The sequence below is a fragment of the Acinonyx jubatus genome, chromosome D1, assembly GCF_027475565.1.
Source record: "Acinonyx jubatus isolate Ajub_Pintada_27869175 chromosome D1, VMU_Ajub_asm_v1.0, whole genome shotgun sequence".
NCBI classification, from domain to species: Eukaryota; Metazoa; Chordata; class Mammalia; order Carnivora; family Felidae; genus Acinonyx; species Acinonyx jubatus.
In genome coordinates, this window is record NC_069390.1 from 101,401,621 (window position 1) to 101,419,530 (window position 17,910).

General features: G+C 52.2%; 2 long non-coding RNA genes across 2 annotated transcripts; one reads left to right on the forward strand and one right to left on the reverse strand.

Annotated features, from left to right (window-relative positions):
- Positions 1 to 540: 540 nt before the first annotated feature.
- Positions 541 to 15,700, reverse strand: LOC128311942 (uncharacterized). Its single transcript, XR_008290677.1, has 3 exons — positions 15,617 to 15,700; positions 12,982 to 13,062; positions 541 to 1,320 (listed from the first exon to the last, which is right to left on the reverse strand). It is a non-coding gene; the product is annotated as an uncharacterized LOC128311942 (long non-coding RNA).
- On the forward strand, positions 2,047 to 15,499 carry LOC128311941 (uncharacterized). The gene is made up of 3 exons (XR_008290676.1): positions 2,047 to 2,284; positions 12,922 to 13,016; positions 14,222 to 15,499. It is a non-coding gene; the product is annotated as an uncharacterized LOC128311941 (long non-coding RNA).
- Positions 15,701 to 17,910: the final 2,210 nt, after the last annotated feature.

Sequence of the window (17,910 nt, forward strand, 5' to 3'; positions counted from 1 at the left end):
CACAGTTTGTTAGGGGCAGAGCTGGGACATAAACGTGGGTCTATCAGATTCCCCAAGCCACCCCTCTTTCGGGTACTCCCTGCCTGTCCCCCATGCTTACAGAAGCAGAGGACTCTTCCCTCTGAGGAAGGTGGTCGTCCAGATTGGAGGGGAGGCCCATAACTTGCCCGACCTTTTCTTTTTAAAGCCATCTCTTCTACTGTGTGTGCAAGGAGCAAATAGGTTAAATCAGATATGATTCTGGTGGTATGCATGTCAGACTGAAGCTTTAAAACAAAGTTCTCTCCCACTCCCTCACCCAGGTCTAAAATTAAAATGCCAAAAATATTGCCAGGAAGAGAAATTTGGTGAAGATCAGGAAAGACTATAAATTGACTACAGACTCTACTGCAAAACTAGGATTTCTCTGGTTTATTAAAGCCCCAATATATAGGAGCTCCCAGTCATCTGAGGGGATTTTCTTTCAGGGGAAAGACCGCAAATAAACTGCACCGATATCTGTGTGGAAGCTCTTTTCAAAGACTTAATAATATCCCATTTTCTCAGAAAGAGACTTTTCCTTCTATTGAGTTTACTGCCTATCGAGTGCCTTCAGTAACAAGGAAAAAAAAAAAGGAATCATGGAGAATGATAATTTTTTTTTTCTCCCTCCACATCTCTTCGGCATGTTCTGGAATGTTTACTTATTGATTTTTGTTTGTTTGTTTGTTTGTTAGGCAGATTGGAGAGAACATGGTGAAATTATAAGAACACTGGAATTCCAATCAGAAGGCTTGGATTCAAGGCCAGCGATGCCAAACACTTCTGTGCAACCCTGGGCAAGTCACTTAACCTCTCTGTGCTTCAATGGGCTCTCCTGCAAAAAATGGGGATCTTATATGGAAAAGGCCTTGACCATTTTAAAGCATTTGTCCTGTTCTTTGAGAAGAGCCGTGAGACCTCTTCCTAATTTACTGTCTCTTCGTGAGCAAGTTACTTTCCCTCCTTGGGGCCCCAGGTTCCTTGTGGATTGCATGAAAATATTATACCGGTTTTCTTGCCAAGCCCACTCTAGTTATGAAATTCTAGGATACTCTGTAAACTATGTCAGATGCACTGAAATTAGGTGCCAGCACCTTCTGACTGAAAGAAGGTATAAAGGGCATGTGTCTAAAGGAAGAGGTCCCTCCTTACAGTTTTGATTCTCATGACGAGGGAAGCAAGGTGTTGGGAGTCTCCTACCTCCACAAAGGAATGGGCAAAGGAGGAGACCGCAAGCCAGGCTTTGCCCTGGGCAGGAAATGGTAAGGTGCCTCTGTCAGTGATGGCTCTTGGTGGTTTCTAGAAAGGAAAGGAAATATCAGTGGCGAAGCCATGGCCAGGTCATAGAGGAAGGAGCGGGGGATGGGGGCCGGGCAGCTGTCGTTACAGGAGTGTTTAGCTGTGACCTAAATAAGGTGTCCTTGGTACAGAGAGGGGGATGGAAAATTAGATATAGATACAGATACAGATATGCTACTTTGAATCAGGGCCAGAAACACATTTGTTCCTCTCCAGTTTAGAAACCATGCCCAAACTCTATACACCCAACTCAAAGCAGATAGCATAACTAAAGGTTGCTACTTCCCACCACAGGGCCTTTGCACTTGATGTCTACCCCCTCTCCCCCCGCCCCCCATCCTCCTATGCAAATCTCTCCCTCCATCACACTCAGAAAGCACTTCCCTAGAGAAATCCTCCCTACTAGGGCATTATCTGGAGCAGCCTCCTGCGCCCTCAGGCCCTCTGCCCTGCTTTATTGTTTTCACAGCACTTGTTACTACTGGAAATTGTTTCCTTTGTATACAGGACTGCTTGTTTATTTCCTGGCTCCCCTCCCTGGAGCCTCCCTAGAGCTCCCCTTGCTAATGTAAGCTTCCTGAGGGCAGAGAGGGCTGGGCTCTTTCATTCAGGTGGTTGTATCCAATGCACCAGAACAATGCTTGGTTGTGTAGGATCCTAAAAAATATTTGTTCAAAGACTTGAAAACAAAACAAGAACTCTACTGCCTTTTTTTTTTTTCCTCTCTCCCCAGGAAGACTTTTGAAACAAACAGGCCAGCGTGTTCCTGAGAAGGAGGGTTTCAGGTCCAAATAATTAGCAGCGGAGGAAGTGAGAGGAGTGCGTCTGTGTCCTTCCACAAGCTCCAAGGTAGCCATGCTGATCGTTCTGCAGCTATTTTTACTTATCCTGCTTCTGAAAGAAATGTCCTCCTGCAGCGTGATAACCCTGCTCTCTGAGGGTGTGCCAGCCAAGGAGAAGGCAGGTGAGCGACAATGCCTGGAACTTGTATAGCCCTGGACCCAGTACCTTCACATCATTTCTCCGTTTTATAAACGAAAATGACTTTGATGACTGAGCTCAACAAGATCGGGCCTTGGGTCCAGGTCCGCCCACAGCTGGCGCACCTGCCTTTGCATGTAAACATTCTACAGATGAAGCCTGGTGTGCTGGCTCCCCTGTGATAGGTCACATTTGACTTGGGGCAGGGAGGCACTTAGCTCACCAGGCTCGAGGAGGCCTCACCCTCAGGGCGTTTGCATGATTCTATGTGAAGCCTCCAACCTTCTGCACCCTAGGTACAGTGCTTGTCCCCGCTAGTCCTGGCCCGGCTTGTTGGAGCTTTCTGCACGTTTTCTGTTCTTTTCTATCATGTCACAGGATACGTCTTTGTCTAGAAATGCCTTCAAAATAATTAGAGGGTAGTTGTATCTTGGGGAGGATTTGTCTCACTTAGCTTTCAACCTCCCTCCCTTCCTTCCTTCCACTTCTTGGCAACCTCTCCTCCAAAAGGCAACTGCAAGTATTTTTTCAAAAGGACAGATTTGTCACTCTTCTAAGTGGAAACTCTTCAGAGACTCTTCTCATGGTCTGTATTTTTCAAAATAATAGGGGCGCCTGGGTGGCTCAGTCGGTGAAGCGTCCCGCTTCAGCTCGGGTCATGATCTGGTGGTTCGTGGGTTTGAGCCCCACTTCGGGCTCTGTGGTGACAGCCCAGAACCTGGAGCCTGCCTCAGATTCTGTGTTTCCCTCTTTCTCTGTCCCTCCCCCGCTCACGCTCTGCCCTCTCTCAAAAATAAATAAACGTTAAAAAATAATCATTATAAGGGGGCTCCTGGGTGGCTCCGTCGGTTAAGTGCTGGCTTCGGCTCAGATCATTATTTCACGGTTTGTGGGTTCGAGCCCCACGTCTGACTCTGTACTGACAGCTTGGGGCCTGGAGCCTGCTTCGGATTCTGTGTCTCCCTCTTTTTTTCTGCCTCTCCCCTGCTTGTGTACTCCCTTTCTTTCTCTCTCTCAGAAACAAACATTAATTTTTTTTGAATAATAGTAATAAGCTCCTTGGCATGGCCTTTAAGACCTTTATGAGTTGGCACTGTGCTGCCTCATGAACCTTGTCATGTTTCCATGGCTTTGGACAGGCTGTGCCTTCTGTCCGAGGTAGCCTTCTCTGTCCTTCTGGACACGTACCCGTCAAAGCCTAATTCCAAGGTCACCCATGGTCAGGATGGCTCAAGAAATGGAGCAGAGCCGCTATGAACCAGCTCACCACCGGCGGCCAGAGGGGTAGCCAGATCTAGGAGGCTGGTGCTAGGTAGAGGGCTCCCAGGGCTCCCTCCCTTCTCTCACTAATGCGGTACGTGCGGGGAGAGTCTGGGGGGTGCTAACTTTATAGCCGGGCTGAGTGACTCCAGCCTTTGAACGGACTTGTTTAGTGTGGATCCGAGTTGTTGGTAATGAAATGGAATCAGGTTCCCCAGTATCCTGGGGCCTCTCTGCCCACCCAGCGCCTATTTGCAGACTTTGCACTTTGGCATCAGACTTCCAGAACCGCCGAGGTCAGGCATGTGTGGCTTTACGATGCAGGCCCTGCACAGCCTAGCCTTTTGCCTGGATCTCCTCTTCACCGCTTGTGGTCTCAGCTCTCACCCATCTGTTTTTCTTCCTCCTCTGTGTCTCACTTTTCTGTCTTTGCACGATCTTGAGAAGCCAGCCAAAGTCAGGCTGACATTTTGGCCGGGTCTCCCCAAGGAGCTCAGATCTGAAGTCTTTATTCCTGGAAAGAAAGCTAATGCATGTGTGTATGTGCTGGTTTGGGAGAGGCTTAGAGAAGCATGCTGTGAGAAGAACTAAAGCGATAGATAGACAGACAGACAGATAAGTAAGTTAAGTGCTAGGCACTCTGGAGTAGCTGTGCTGAGTGACTTTTCATACTTTTTCTCATTTAACCTTCTAGTCATGACTGCTACATGTCCCCTTTGAAGATGGTTCTGTTACCCATTTCCAAATGAGAAAATTTAGGCTCAGGGAGTTACAAAAGAGGCCCAAGGGCAAAGCACTAATGAAGAGGGCTCGTGTCCAGATTGGTCTTCCAGACTTCAGCTCGTAACTATTTGGGAGACCCCGAATAAGTCCCTTTCCATCTCTGTGTCTCGGTTAAATTGCATCTGTGCCAGGGAAGTGAGGAGATCAAGTCCTGCCTACTTTACAAGATGGTTAGCATGGCTGAATGGGACACAGAAGGTGATGCGTTATGTAAGTTGGTAATCATGCTTATGGGATCTGAAACCCCATGAGATCTGGGAGAGAACAGAATAACACAAGACACTGGGAATGATTTATATGTTCCTCATTAAAAATTTTTTTTTTAAATGTTTATTTTTGAGTGAGAGAGAGACAGAGTGCGAGCGGGAGAGGGGCAGAGAGAGAAGGAGACACAGAATCTGAAGCAGGTTCCAGGCTCTGAGCTGTCAGCACAGAGCCGGACATGGGGCTGGAACTCATGAACCACAAGATCGTGACCTGATTCGCAACTGGATGCTTAACTGACTGAGCCACCCAGGCGCTCCTGTTCCCTTTTTTTTTTTTTTTAAATTCTTTTTTCAACGTTTATTTATTTTTGGGACAGAGAGAGACAGAGCATGAACGGGGGAGGGGCAGAGAGAGATGGAGACACAGAATCGGAAACAGGCTCCAGGCTCCGAGCCATCAGCCCAGAGCCTGACGCGGGGCTCGAACTCAGGGCCGCGAGATCGTGACCTGGCTGAAGTTGGACGCTTAACCGACTGCGCCACCCAGGCGCCCCTCCTGTTCCCTGTTTTGACTGGAGCCTGTCTGTATCTTTTATTCTGAGAGATTCTCATCCTTCACAATCCAGGCTCTTTGGAGAGACTGTGGGACTTCATGCTTTTCAAAAGAGGGTTTTATTTGGGCCTTCAAGATTCTGTTACAGGCGCCTGGGGCAGGGCACAGTGGCGACGGATGGGTAGTGGGGATAAGGTTTTAGTGGCAGTGGGGAGTGGGGATGGTAGCTCACAAGCCCTCCTCCTTCAGGAGCTACCCCGTTTTATCAGATTGTGCAAATTACATATCATTTGCATAAAAATCTAGCAAAGATATGAGCTGTGGTTAACTACTCATCATAAAGTTTGTTGTCATGTAAATGTGTTCAAGCATTTCTATTTTGTCACTTCCTTTCTGTATTTTAGAGTCTGTGTTTTCAGGTGCCCTGGTTTTCACCGACCTTGCCGGTCCTATACGCTTCGCCTTGAATGCCTCCACATACAACAGCCCTGAGCGGGATGTGCGAGGCTTTACTCTGTCTTCAGTTTTTGAGGTTGAGTTTTAGAGCCTTGGCCAGACAGATCAAAGTTCAAATCCTGCCTCTGCCACTTACTAGCTGTGTCTGGGGCAAATTGTGTAAGCCTCGTCTCAGCTGTGAAATGGAGAGGGTAATGTTTATGCGTGGCTACATTTCAAAATCGGTGTGAGTTTTAATATAACGTGTAAGGTGCCTGGTTCATGTCTGCAATGTAGTAAGTGCTCAATAACTGTAGCTATTTTTTATCATAGTTCCCCCCCCCCCCCCCCACCTAGTTGGGACTCACAGAGATGGCTCCCTGCAGGGTGGCCTTGTTGACAGTGTCTTTGTGAGAAGGAAGAACGGGCTGTAGAACTCATCATAATCCTGTCTCTTGAGTGGCTATGAAGAGGGTTTTGATGGAAGTCCAAGCAGTGGACAGGAGAGGACTGGGCTGCTGGTTAAACTCCAGGCCCTCAGCTCCCTCTCTCCTCTGGCTACCTTAAATCCCGGTATTCCACTGAGGGCCAGGCTGAGACCCAGAAGCACATGCACAAGGGCCCCCAAGTTCAGCCCCCAAGTGTAATTTCAGGACCCCTCGCAATCGTCTCCTCCTGGGATGGGGGCCTGCTATGTTCCCTCTGCCCCAGATGCTGGGATTGGTAGGAGGAACCAAGGAAAAAGGCAGCATCACAGGAGGAGGAAAGAAAGAAGCTGCATGGTGGGGAGTGAACCAGACTAGGCAGAACCTAGAAAAGAATCCTGAATCCTCCCTGCTGGGGGCCAACAGAGCAATTCACAGCACTCTTATGGGCCCACAAAGTCTTCAGGCCCTGGGGCATCATCAGAAACCACCCTGGCCTATCTCCCTGGATCAGGCTGAAGCCCAAGCTGGTTAAAGAGCCCATCCAGGAATTGTGGGGTGGGGGTGAGGGGAGGTCTCATCCTAGATTCCTATTCTAGAATCACTTGAGCCATTGGTGGAAAATGCATGTTCCTGATCTCCAACCTAAAAGCTACCCAATCACTTTTTAGGAGTGTGAGGCTCAGGAACCTGTATTTCTTTAATTATTTTTGAGAGACACAGAGAGAGAACACGAACAGGGGAAGTGCAGAGAGGGAGGGAGATGCAGAATCCCAAGCAGATTCCACGCTGCCTGCGTGGAGCCCGACACAGGGCTGGATCCCCCAAACCTTGAGATCGTGACCTGAGCCGAAATCAAGAGTCAAAAAGGCTTAACCCACTAAGCCACCGAGGTGCCCCAGGAACCTGTATTTTAAACAGATAACCTGGTAATGTTTGAAGGTTAAGAATGCAAGGGTCTTGGGGCACCTGGGTGGCGCAGTCAGTTAAGCGTCCGACTTCAGCCAGGTCACGATCTCGCGGTCCGTGAGTTCGAGCCCCGCGTCAGGCTCTGGGCTGATGGCTCAGAGCCTGGAGCCTGTTTCCGATTCTGTGTCTCCCTCTCTCTCTGCCCCTCCCCCGTTCATGCTCTGTCTCTCTCTGTCCCCCCAAAAATAAATAAACGTTGAAAAAAAAAAAGAATGCAAGGGTCTTAGAAAAGGATCTAGAAAAAAAACTCGGTTGATTTTAAACGTATGCAAATTAGATTCAAGACAAGATGGGCAACAAAACATTTTGGTTTGACAAATGTGTATTGTATACCTAGCGAGTGCTAGGAACTCATTCAGCCAACAAGCTGCCTCCCAGTTTAGAGGGAAAGCTACTTTGTAAAGAGCTAGCAGCATGCATGTGCAATGTGCCAAAGAGGTGTCCAAGGGCTGGAACCTGGAGCCAGGAAGGAGGAACCAGGAAGGAGGAGCCTGAAGTGGAACAGGGAAGCATAGGCATTTTTTCATTTTTAAGGTCCAGTGTTGTCCATAGACTATTTCTCTTTCATTTCTCTTAAACCACAATGCAGGGAAGCCTCCCCTGCCTCTTGGACGTTATCCTTCTTGGCGATGATGAAAGGAGACGGACAACTGGTTCACTTCTATTTGCTCATCTGAAACTTGGGCTCCGTGTGGCTATGCGTGCCTCATCTTGGCCAAAGTAAAGGAACTTTCTGCTTTACTCTTCTCCAGCAAAAACAGCAGTGAGTCAAAATAAACCACCTTTGGAATCCAAACGCTGGCTCCCCCTCCGGAAAGGCAAAATATTTCTCCTCTGTGTTGATGGAGGCCCGCAGGATGCGGGACACGGCTGTGTGCGCGCGTTTAGCGCGCGCCCGCCCACCTGCGCACAGGACCTGGCAGTGACCCGGTGGGACCATCGTGGTGCACGGAGGTGCTGGCTACAGCGGCGGGGGAGGGGGGGCATCACTTTGGGATGTTTTAACAGGGGATAGTTTTTAAAAGTCTGGTTAAGTGAAGTTGACTTTGTGCGGCTCACAGGCCTTCGTCCCGCTAGCGGGCCGCCTCCGCCCCCTCGCGGTGTCCGCTCTCCCTCCGGGCTCCTCCGCGCCTGACCTCTAGCCGCCCCAGGCCTCGGCGCACCCCTGGGCCACGCGCGGCCCCTTCCTCCAAGCCCTGCTGACCTCTAGTGGTCACCGGGTGGAACTGAACAGGACGCCGGGCCAGAGTGGGAAGCAAGGTCTGTCTCACCTGCGCAGTCCTCGCCTGCCCTGTTTGCACATTAGAATCACCTGGAGCTTTGAAAACACCACCCCCCCCCCCCGCCCCCGTCCAGGCCCCACCGCAGGGCAGTTAAGTCAAAGGCTCCCACGGTGGGACGTTGGCATCGGTATTTTGTTAAGCCCCCCAGGTAATTGTACCATGCGGCTGCCACACTGACAGCTCTTGCTGTCCGAAGCAGGCATTTGCCCACGTCTGATGCGCTCGCGGGAGAGTCGGCGGAGGTGATGTGAGTGTGTGAATATGGCTGAGTATGTCTGTCCTCATGTGGGCCCCAGTCCAGTGTCGGGGCACCAGTGTCTTGGCTTTTGGACCCACCAACAGCATGTGTTTGACGCTGTGTCTGCCTCAGGTGTGGCTGTAAGGGGGTCCTGAGCTTCAGCAGGTGGCTGAATGGGGGGAGGAGGGGAGCTGCGGTGGAACTCACGCCCTAGGCACAGACTCAAGAAGCAAAGGGTCCTGTCAATATCTTGTGTCCTGAAGGCTCCAAGCAGCTGGTTTTACAGCCCCTTTCCCCTGTTCCCACTGGTCACATTCTTTGTTCCTGGGAAGTTCTTCCTGTTGTCTCTCACTCGAGCCCCTCTCAAGAAGAGTCTAGATTTTTTTAAAGCTTTTATTTACTCATTTAAGTAATCTGTACACCCATCATGGGGCTCAAACCCAGGACCTCAAGATCAAGAGTGGGACGCTCTTCCCACTGAGCCATCCAGGTGCCCCGAGAAGAGTCTAGGCTGAATGAGTGCCGGCTCGCCCCTCAGCTCTGGTGGCAGGTAGGATTGGTCAGCCTGCCTGGGGCTGCAGTCCCCAAGGCTGCCTGGAGGGGCTGGGCTGTCTCCTTCAGGTGCAGGACCCCATCAGGCATCGATGGAATGGGTTGGAAGGGAGAAGAGCCAGAGACAGCACAATTAAATTAATTTCCAGCAGATGCGTGGGATTAAAATTACCCACTTCTCCCCGGTCTCTAATGTTCCTGAAAACAATCTCCTGATCCTCTCCTTCTACATGTTTCTCTTCCCTCATGGTCACAGCTTTTGGTAAATGTATTCCCGATTGCTCTGCCTTTCCTTGCCCTCAGCTCGTTGGCTGGGGGAGAGCACAGCCCTGGAGAGACGGACCCCACGTCTGAGCAGCCTGACCCTCTCCCTGCCAGACTTGCCGAGGGGGCTGGGCAGGGCCAACCTCAGGGAGCAGCACGGCCCTCAGCAGTGGGACGGGCTGTCAGGGTGCCTCAGCCCTCACGGGGTCCCCAGGTGACCTGGAGCCTTGCGCTCCCCATGCAGGCCCTCCCAGGGGGCAGAGGAAAGACAATACTGTAGGTTACAGTGAGAGCCAGACTTGGGGGCGAGGATGCAGGCTCAAAGCCTGTGCTTCCCGTAGTCAGCTTGTCTGTTCCCCGAGCCTTAGTCTTGCCTTCTGTGAAATGGGGAAGAGGTGGTCTACCATACAGGTTGTCATGAAGACTAGGTGAGATGATGTACAGAAAAAATATCTCCACAACATACAGATGATGGGTAGACCCTCCCCCTTGGTAGGTGATCATCCGTAATGTTACCGAGGACAGTAAGAGCTAGCACTGACTGCACGTTACCGGATGACGGACAGGATGACATCTTAAGCATCCTTCAGCTGTTAGGTAATTATCACGCCAATGCTCTGAGGTGAATCTTTTTATCGTCCCCACTTACGAATGGGAACATGAGGTAGACAGATATCAGGGGACGTGTCCAAGGACATCTGGAAAGTAAAAAGTGAGCTCTAGGGGCACCTGGGTGGCCCGGTCAATTGAGCATCCAACTTTGGCTCAGGTCATGATCTTGTGGTTCATGTGTTCAAGCCCTGCATCAGGCTCTGTGCTGACAGTGCAGGGCCTGCTTGGGACTCTCTCTCTCTCTCCCCCCACCTCTCTCTCTCTGCTCCTCCCCCACTTGCAAACGCATGCATGTGCTCTGTCTCTAAATAAATAAACATACAAACAAACTTAAAAAAACAAGTGATCTCTGGAAACCTGGTGCCGTGTCCTCAGAGAATGTACTGCAGGGCTGAGCACATACTAACTTAGGCATGGTGTTCGCTTAACGTCTGTGATGTGGGAACATATGCACACCTTTGCACGTTGTCACCGTGTAGTCCCAGGCCCCACGTGTCCCCTCCTGGAAGAGTTTTCCCAAAGGGGCCACCTCTTAGAGAAGCAAAAGAGAAACAAACCAATCTCTAGAACTAGTAGCGAAAACCAGCAGGAAGGCAAGCCAGGTGCCTTTGGACAAAGAGAGAGATTCCCAGGGAAGCAGCTGGGCCCACAGGGTGGGGCAGTCGGTCACCCACACCTCGAGTTTTGAAGAGGCTCATGGGAATGGGAACAGGCTTGCTATGACACTGCCCTCTCCTGGATGAGCCCGTTTCTTTCTGGGGCCTCTGGGGCCCCTCCCTGGGAGCATGGGGGGCCACTCTCCACGCCGGAGTCCACTCATCCCAAAACCTCACCTGCCCACGATGGCACTGATGCTTTGTACATAGTTGACGCTGAATGGAATTTAATTTTGAGTTCTCCTCCTCCCTGATCTGCTGAGGGGACCTGGGGGTGGGGACCGAGCCTTGCGTCTGCCCTTTCCTGGCTGTATGACTGTGGCCACGGTACCACCCCTGCAGTCATCTCTACGGTCTCATCCGGCCTGACGGTTTCCGTCTGGTTGGTCTCTATCGGCTGTGGCCCACCAAGGTCACTGCACTGGGACCGTGTGTCGTCACGGCAGAGGAAATGGATGAATGAGGGCAAATGACGTCCTGGCTGTGCCACTGCGCACGTGGCTTTATTTCAGGGTCAGAATCAGGATTCGGGGGCAGTGTGGTTGTGACGTGGGGAGTGGTCCATGGCTCCCAAATGCCTCAAAGGGATAAGAGGAAAAGCCGGAGCGAAGAAGAGGCACCGCCAGAGAACCGGCCCAGTCCCAGCTGTCCCCTGGCATAGCATGTGCTTTGCACCAGCTCGTAGAGAGGCTAACTCATTTAGGCCTTGAAACAACCCTCCCAGGGTGGCTACTATTATCCCCATTTTACAGATGAAGACACTGAGCCATGAACGCGTCACACAGCTGGCAGCTGGCAAGAGTAGCATTTGAAACTGGAGGTCTAGCTCCAACGTTCACTGTTCTCCCCTTTATATTCTATTGTTTCCCAAGGAGTGTCCCCATCCAGGTCTAGAGACTCATTTGGGAAAGGGTGGATCCCGCACTGGAACACTGCCCAGGCAGCCCCTCCATTTCAGAGGAAGGCCCTGGTGGGGCAGACAGGGGCGGCCTCACGGCTGGCGGGAAGGCCTGCTTATTGGATGCTGGGGACCTGGCAGAGAGCTTCTCCCCTAGTTTGGACCTGCTGGCAGCCCTCCCTCCCCCACCCAGTCCCCAGGCATTAGGGTTGCACCTCCGCATCCAGGTGATAAGGAGCAGGGAGGTGCTTTGTCCTTGGAGGAGATGGCTTTCTCCAACGGGCCCCTTGAAATGCAGTCTCTCCCATCCTCCTGAGGTGTCACCTCTGGCTCCTGCAGACCAACCCCCCACCACCCCGTGCCCACGCTCCACGGTGCGAGGCCTGGTGAAGCTTGGCAGCACGACGCCTGCTCATCACAGGGTGACGCCGGGCACGGGCACAGGCGGCACTTGCCAATTTCTGCTAAGAACACTGGCTGGAGGGGGCGCCTGGGTGGCTCGGTAGGTTAAGCGTCCGACTTCAGCTCAGGTCATGATCTCACGGTCCATGAGTTCGAGCCCCGCGTCAGGCTCTGTGCTGACCGCTCAGAGCCTGGAGCCTGTTTCAGATTCTGTGTCTCCCTCTCTCTCTGCCCCTCCCCTGTTCACGCTCTGTCTCTTTCTGTCTCAAAAATAAATAAACGTTAAAAAAATTAAAAAAAAAAAAAAAAAAAAAAAAGAACACTGGCTGGAGATAGAAGTGGGACCTGAACGCCCAGGGCGGGATTGGAGCAGGGGAGCAGGTGGCCAGGTGCACGGGGGCGGGAGAGCCCAAGCGTGCCCCCACCCCAGCAGCAGCCGGCCCCAGGCCTTGCGTGGTGCCTCTCATCACAGAGGTAGAAAGTAAGAGGGGGAAGGATGAACGTGAAAACAACCCAAAAGAGAGTGGAGAGGAAGATGAGTGGAAACTCCTAGCTGATGCAAATATTGACATAACCATTACGAGAGTAAATAAAACTCCCATTTCTGTTATGCAAGTGCTATATTCTTTGAATACTTCTGTCTTGAGGAATTTTTTATTTCGCCATAGAAGAAAAATGTTTTCATATTCTCTCCCGCCGCTCAGACCCAGAACCCAGCAAGGCCCTGTGCCCCCGAGAGCCATAATATTATTTGTTAACATTTTTATGATGCCAAATGGTCTGTAGGAGAACGGGCGCCATTCTTTAGCTGGGAAACCATATGGCAGGACGAGTAATAAATAAGGTATTGTGATAGTTAATGAACCTAATTGCCAGCAAAGGCTTTAATACGGAGACTGTGCTGCTGAGAATTTAGCACCACATTAGGGATGCTGCGGAGCTCCCCTGACTTCTGAGGCTTAATTTAAGTTCTATATTGCAAACTCCAGAAAATAATTCCAAACCCTCCTGCTGGAAAAGCAACCTGCTGGTAGACTGTGATTATACCGAATTACTAAAATCGCAATCAATTTTATACACACAGTTAACCCTTGCCAGGGAGGACTCCGGGAGAGGAGAGGGAGCAACACTGAAGCCATCCTACCTGTGGCCGTGGACCGCAGAGGACAACCCGAGGAGGTAGAGGGGTGGTGCCCAGAAGGGATCCGGAGCCAGGGGTCCTGCTCTGCAAGGAGAAGTCGGGGTCATAGTGAGAGAAGGCTCTGAGCACAGGCTTAGCCCGTTGGCCTTCCCTCGTCCTGCAGGGTCCCCTGAGCTATGGGATAAGAAGACAGAGGGTGTTGGAGAGAGGGATTTGTGCTCACCCAAGCAGCAGGCATCCCTGGCAGGAAAAGAAACTGAGCAACTTACTCCATAAGTCAAGGTTATTAACTAGAGAAGATCAGATCGTGGCAGTCAAATAACCTTGCACTGTGTAAAATGTAAATGCTGAACAGCTGCCTCTGAACTATCAGTGGTGTCTGGAAGTTTCCCTGGGCAAGAGAAGCACACCGCAACAGGGGGAGAGGTGCCAGGGGGAAGGTGTTTCTGCCCACCTCTTCTCGGAGCTTGCAGTGGCTTCGCTTACCCTTCAGCCCTGGCCAAGACGGATGAGAACGGCTGGCCGTGGAAAGAGTCTCCTGGGAGGAGGCAGTGCTCCCGGGCTGGGGAACTCTCTGAGGAGGCACAGACCCCCGCCCAGAGCGCCTCTCATCCCATGGTGAAGTCCAGGCTGTGGCTTGGAGAGCTCAGAAATGTCCTTTCCAGAAGAGCACTCTGAAGGAGATGGAAAACCTCACGAGGGGCTCCCTGGGCTCAGCCCTCCTGCATTCAGAGGCGAGTAGGGCAGGTTGAGAGTGGGGAGTGGGTATTGGAAACAAGGAATCTTTCCATAAGTCGGGGAGACACTGGAAGCAGCTCAGGCCTGAGAATCCAGCAAAGTCAAAAATGTGCAGAGAACAGAGAGCAGGCAGGAAGCAGAGGAAGGTATAGAGGGAGGCCCTGACCCAAGATGGGAGACCCTGCAAGGGGTGACCATGTACGGCCATATGGCTCCTTTCCAGAGATTTCAGGACAAATTCCAGAGATTTCAGCCCTTTCGCTGCTGTGCACTGGGGCCAGCCCAGCCTCATCTGGGATTTGGGGTAGACTCTGAGGTCCCAGCCATAGGGTTTACAGGAGAGAGGCATCATGAGGCCTGGCATGGGAAGTTCTGTGCATATTGCAGAGTCTGAAGCCAGGGATAGGATGGACGATGAGGCACCCCTATAGGTGTGAAGCTTCTTACAGGCAGGAAACCTATCTGATCTTATCTCCCTGATCTGATCTAGCCTGTTTGCACTCAGGAACTTGAATGAGATGGATCTCAGAAGAGTCAACTCCACAGATGACCAGGAGAGGAAGCACGTCAGCCCCTGGGTCGACCCAAGCCAGCAGGCAGTCAGTGTGGGTGACGGTTCCCCCAGGCAGAGGGTGGGATCGCCATGGTCTGCTGGGGGCGAAGGGGCCAGTCTCCCGCCCGGCCCCATTCCTGCTGCGGGACCGTCCCTGCTGCCCTGTACTCATCTCCAGGCTCTGATGCTCACATGTGGCTATGGTCCTGAAGTAGACCTTGTCTGTCAGTCCTGCCTCCACAGCTCAGTGACAGGAGAAGCTGAGACCCCAAAGGTTTTTCCAGCCCCTGGGAGAGGAGGAAGGGCCACAGGACCCCCACAGGCCCTCTTGGACTCTGATGAATCTGAGAATCAACGGCAAACCACAGATGCAGAAGCCCACACCCCAGAAACTCTGATCCAACAGATCCAAGGCATCCCCGTGGTCCATGCAGTTTACTTATTGATTCATTTCTAATTTTTTTAATGTTCATTTAGTTGTGAGAGACAGAGAGGGACAGAGCACAAGCAGGGGAGGGGCAGAAAGAGAGGGAGCCACAGAATCCAAAGCAGACTCCAGGCTCTGAGCTGTCAGCAGGAGCCTGACGCGGGGCTCAAACCTATGAACCGTGAGATCATGACCTGAGTCGGAGTTGGACACTTAACTGACTGAGCCACCCAGGTGCCCCATCATGCAGTTTGTTTAAAGTGGTAAAGGTGATCCTGATGGGGAATCAGATAGAGAACTAGTTCCCTGGGGAGTTGCATACCCCATTCTGGCCCCAACTCTAACCTCCCCACTCCGCTTCAGACTGTGGAAGGAGACATACCTACAGTCTCCCTGGTAAGCAGGTGAGAGAACACTGAGGTTCTTGGTTACTCTACAAGCAAGATGAAGAGGCAAAAGGGAGGCATTTTCAGCTCTAGCTGGTTAACCCCTGGGTCAAGGGCATAGGCAAAATTTGAATTTCCGCCTATGACAGCCTTTCCAGATTAGACAGATGCACATCTGGAGGGAGAGGGATGAATCAAATGGCCTTTAGATCTTTGGCTTTTGTGGGGTACCTGGGTGGCTCAGTTGGCTAAGCGTCTGACTCTTGGTTTCAGCTCGGGTCATGAACTCACAGCTTCATGGGTTCAAGCCCTGTGTCAGGCTCTGTGCTGGCAGCATGGGACCTGCTTGGAATTCTCTCTCTCTGCCCATCCCCCCACTCACACTGTGTCTGTCTCTCTCAAAATAAGTAAACTTAAAAAAAAAAAGACCTTTGGCTTCTGTAATCTTGTAAGTATTTTCCATATTTTATAGATGAGGAAAGTGGAGTCCAGAAAATTCTATGAGCCTTAGATGGGCAGCATATTAGGACTTACCAGAATCCAGGTGTCTTGGTTCTAAGTATGTGCTCTTTCTAGAACAGTCAGCTTTTTCTTCCTTCCAGTTGTGTGATCTAGCCACTGGAAAGAAAAAACAAGAACAAAAGAAAATCCAGGATTCATATTTGTGCATCAGATAGGAGAGAGACGGAGGGACCCCTGAGGAAGTTTTTGGTTCTGAGCGTGTAAGATGCTGCTGGAGGGGGTCATCTATTTAGAGAGATTCTTAGAAAAGTATAAAGCCACATATTAAATATGGAAGTTAGGGGCGCCTGGGTGGCTCAGTTGGTTGAGCATCCAACTCTTGATTTCAGCTCAGGTCATGATCCCAGGGTCTTGGGACTGAGCCCCACGTTGGGCCCTGTGCTGACAGCATGGAGCTTGCTTGGGATTCTCTCCCTCTCTCTCTGCCCCTACCCCGCTTGCACTCATAAACAAACAAACAAACAAACAAATAAACAAGCAAACAAGTTAATCTGAGCACAAGGGTCATGGAATGAAGGACCTAACCAGGGCATGCTTCCTGGAAGGGGCATCAAAGTGATAGGTGCTCACTATTCCCTGTGAATTGATCACCCAGCTCTGTGCTAAAGGCTTTGGGAACATCCAGGAAGGTCAAAGACATTGTGTCTGTCTGAATGGAGCTTCTGGTCGAGGTGGGGAGGCAGCCACATGCACAGAAGAGGCCTGGGGATGCCACAGCCAGCAGGCCCCCATCCCAGCTGTGGGACCCCGACACGCAGGGCTGTGGGTTCCCAGTGATCCCTCACGTTTTCTAGATTCTGAGAAGTGGGGAAAGTTTGACCAAGTCAGATCAAGACTCCTTGTGGCAAAGGGGGCTCCCTGGGGATCCTGAGCAGAGAGGTCAAGGTGGGGGTTGTTGAGGTGCAGCTGGGCGTGGGCTCTTGAGCTGGCTTCCCCAGGCCACTGGGGCCTGTGGGCTGAGCCAGTGGCCTCCCAGAGGCCGCCTCTCCTTTCCCAGGGAAGGTGGTGGGAACCCAGTGCTGCTCCGCGGCCGTGTCAGGTCCAGCAAGTGCCGAGATGAAGGGCTACCGGGTGTGAATTTTACGCCGTACATAAATATGCTCTGCAATCACGGAGGAGGCTTTCTGCTCAAAGGAGACCCACCGAATATTTTACAGCGATGCAGATCAAATGAAAAAAAGGAGGATAAATACAAGGGAAGATAATTATTTGATGGAGTTCTCTTAGAATCCGCCACAGCAGGGAACACTTACAGAGAATATATAAGACTGCAGAGACCCCGCTCTCGGAGCATCGGGCCAGCCTGTAAATCGTCAGACGCGCGGACGCGAGGAGAGGCACGAGGGAGACGCGGGCAGCCGCCTCGCCGTCGCCCCGGGTCCCGCACCCCACCTTGCTGGCAGCGGCCCCGGGCGCCAGCCACAGCGCCATCCTGCAGAAGGGAGATGCCGCCTCGTAAATGTCTCCGGAGAATTACGACCGTACCGCTACAGTAGAAAGACGGCGCCGTTTATCTCCGCGCCATCTGCACAGGCTCATTTGTGGCTCCCGAGGCAGGCGTGCACGCACCCAGCAAGTTTGCGCCTCTCCCGCGCGCCGAGAATTTTCTTCGCCAGGATGCTGCGGGGCTGGGGGTGCCCGCTACTGTCGTGGCTCCGGGTGGTCAGCAGGAGAGGCCGGGCCGGCTGGGTGCGGGAGCCAGGGCCGGAGCTGGGGTGGGGTGGGGTGGGGGGTAGGGGGTGCAGGGACCAGGGCCCTCCCATGCGCACTCGCAGGGCCCGGCTCATGGTTCGGCCACTCAGTCACGACTCCACACGGGGCGGCTGCACCTGCCGGGCGCTGGCGTGGCCATCGGGGAGACACGCATAGTTTGCTTGCATTCCCTGCAGGTTTTAATTCCGATGTCGTGTTCTCAGTGAGGCCCTCCCGGTGGCCCGCATCTAAAACCGCTGCAACGCCCTTTCGGTAGCAGATGCTGTCCTGCTCCGTCAGTATCCTCTCAGATCCCTCAGGGTGTCGGTGTGCGCGGCTGCCCGGGGTGTGGCCATCCCCAACAGCTAACAACCGTGTCTGGTTTTAGGAGGCCTGCCTTCGAGCTGCTTGCAGGAGCCTCCTTTATGGGGCGTGGGGTGGGGATGTGCCGAAGGTATCGCCCCACTCTCGTCCCCGGTGTGTGTGGAGGGGGCGGGGGGGGGGGGGACGTAGCCACTGACTGATGGATACAAACCTATAAACACTCCAGCTCCTTTGCCCCCAGTGGCTAGGACTGCGCTGTGATATTTTGGTGTTGCTGAAACATAAAATAT